This window comes from Scardinius erythrophthalmus, assembly GCF_964197995.2.
Source record: "Scardinius erythrophthalmus genome assembly, chromosome: 7".
NCBI classification, from domain to species: domain Eukaryota; kingdom Metazoa; phylum Chordata; class Actinopteri; order Cypriniformes; family Leuciscidae; genus Scardinius; species Scardinius erythrophthalmus.
The window spans coordinates 42,062,942-42,066,131 of NC_138227.1; positions in this window are offsets into that span (position 1 = coordinate 42,062,942).

Genomic DNA, 3,190 nt, shown 5'->3' on the forward strand with positions numbered 1-3,190 from the left:
CAAACTGACGCACTACATCAACGTCATCGTTCTCAGCCACTCCCTCTGTTCGCTGATTGGTCCTACAAAAAATTGGTTTCTGGAAACCTAAGAATATACAGCAGTCCCAGACGTAGTACTGAAGGAAAATGAAATTGAGCGGAAGTACGTAGGAGGGCGGAGCCAGGCTAGTAAACTATGACAAAGGAGGACAAGTGACAGAGAAAAACAAACTAAAAGTGCATGAATTGCTGCATTAATATTAATTTCAACGTATGCGCACAGTTTTAGTTTATTAGGATTCCGAACGGAAATAGCTTTATTACAGGAATCTGTCGTCTTTGAGGATACTTAATTTTGCAATGACTTTTCCCCCTTTCCTCTGTTCAGAGAGAGTTACCTGTTTAACCAGACATCATGGAGAGAGTGCGAGAGACCCCAGAATGTGGTGATGTGGAACGTGGTCCTGTTTTCAATCCTGTTGAGCATCGGTACCCTAGAGGCTGTGCTTTTACTGGCACAGGTAGTCAACGGACTGATCGGATGTCTCTGTGGGACGTGCATGAACAAGAATCAGGTTTCATGTTAACTCTCTATATTTCTATGTATGTAAAAATGTGTTATCTGTCAAGGTGTTTACTATACATTCTAAGAGCCAAGAACGGTAACAGTTCATTTTGATAGTCAACTTTACATTCTACTAACTCTAGGTAGACTAACTTTGTAAGATGTCAACTAGCAGTCATTAGAGTATTAGTAGACCGCCTGCTTAATAAGCAGCTAACAATTTATTTTGATGGTCCCCCAACTAGGCATGTGAAGGAATACAATTTTCATGTTGTGATAATTGCAAAAAAGCCGTGTAAATGCAACAAGAACAGCAAAAACATGTTCAATGACGTTTTACACACTTTGAAACCGCAGCGTGTGAGCTTAGAATAAACAGACCATTATCGTTTGTTGGTGTGGACACAAATATAGTTGTCGTTATAGTTATCGTTCTTGGTGTGAACGGGCCTTTATTTAAAGTGAAATAAAGTGTAACAACTAGAACATTAAGCAATTGCTTTCAAAATGTACTCGCATGTTGGTATTACAAATAATATATTTACAAATAATGTATTGCTTTGGTTTCAGCAGACGCAGTTGGCATGAAAACCGAAGAACACACTCCAGTATGTGGGATCTTCACAGTAATACAGTAGAACACAATCTACAGATCTACAGAAACACACGTGAAGGTTTCACTAGACACAGATGATAAATATAATTTTCAGTTTTTGTGAATGATGCCCTTGTCTTTGATAAATGAAGCCTTTGACACAGGTAATTTATCTATAGAAGGTCAAAATATCTGTATCAGTATGCATGACATTCATATAATAGGCTACTGTAATTTTCAGCTTTCAAATATCATAATAAACAAGTCTCAGGAAAAAAAGTATACCCATGTTACTGACATAACCAAATCATTATATCAGTAAAGATTAAGAACGTAGTCGGTACATTGCAATGAGAAATTAATATTTCAACTAATAGATTTTTAAATAAACACCTATTGTCAGGATTGTGTTTGGTTTACTTGTCTTTTTGTTTGTGTGACTTGTACTGTTTCTTGATGACTTGTATGTTTCTTGTATTTCCTTTCCATTTAGTCTTGATTATTCCCCTGTTAGTTTCCTTGGTTACTGATTAGTTACACCTGTCTCGTTTAGTTCCCTTGTTTGCTACTGTGCATTTATGCTCCCTGTTTTGTTCAGTTCTTTGTCGGTCGTCGACTCTGTTGGAAATGTATTTAATAGTTTCTCTGTATTTAGTAGTTGTACATCATCGTATAGATGCTGCTGTTGAGGGTAGATCACCTTTAATCGAGTTCATTGATTATACCTTGTGGGTTTGCGGATCCTCCCTCACCGCGGGAGTCGTTGAGGACAACGCCACCATCAACTCCAACTCCCCGGGACTTTTAACACCTCCAGCAGCCATCTCTCTGCCAGATGCAGATAGAACACATCGCCCCTGCCCAGAGTGTCCCGGACAACTAGAGAGATCCTCCAGCTCCATCATTCACTTCCACAGAGATCCTCCACGGATCAAAATCATGAGCCAGCGCCTGACTCGTATCACGAGCAAGAAAACCCTCCAATCACAGAGCCAGAGCCAGCCATAGAGTTCATCCCGGAGTCAGAGCCTGTCACCACATGTGTACCGAGGCAGGATCTGATCGCCAGGTCCATCATAGAGTCAACACCGTCAGGTCAGTCCACGGCCCTGGATCGCCTGCTCCTCTGGTGCCTCGCAGCTCCTCAGCTCTGCCTTCACTGCTGACTCCGTACAGCTCTTCGGTCCTCTTCGGTCTGAAGCAGATTTTGCCCCCAGGCCCATGACTCCACCACGGCCTGTCAGTCATTTGGCTCTGCGCTTCCTCTGCTCCGCCGTGGTCTGCCATCCCTCAGGCTCCACCATGGTCTTTCGCTGTGAACTTCCGGGCCTCTGGCTGCACCTCAACACTCCACCCCTTCTGCTCCACCAGGCTCCTCCTTCCCTCCGTCGTCACCCTGTTCTGCCAGGCGGCTGCATCCGAAAACTGCTACCTCTGCAGACAGAATATAGAGGTAGGAAGGTAACGAGACACGTACCAATCCAATCCTGTCTCCTGATATACCTTCATCTGAGCTATTTTTGAAGGCAGCATAGATGGATCCTTCGCTGCCTTTGATATCCCACAATCCTGTGCGTTCCATTCCCTGTCTGTTGAGCTAAAAAATAAAAACGGTGTCTGAAATTTGAAGTTGGTGGTAGGGTTTGTGTAAAGTGTACATTTTGACCAACTTTTTTCCCACTTTTGATGACATTTCTAGCGAGAAGTTAGTATTGATTTTTTGAGTAATTAAATATTCATTTAGTTGTCAGCAAAGCTCTCTCTGTTTTGTTATTGATCATTAAATCGCTACACTGCCTCAGAAGTCTGTCTGAAATCAGCTTTGTGAGGTATCTTCATGTGTAGTCATTGTCTGACAGGGCAGCCTAGCAATTTAGCTGCCTAGGTTTTCGGATGCAGCCCCTGTTTTGCCAGGCCTCCATCCCTACCTTGCTCCCACAAGCCACCGCCACTGCCTTGGACTTCCTAGCTGGCGATGTTACCCCGGGCTGTTGTCCCATTGGCTTTCACTGGGGTCTCCACAAAATCCAGCTCTGCTGCTGTCGGTCG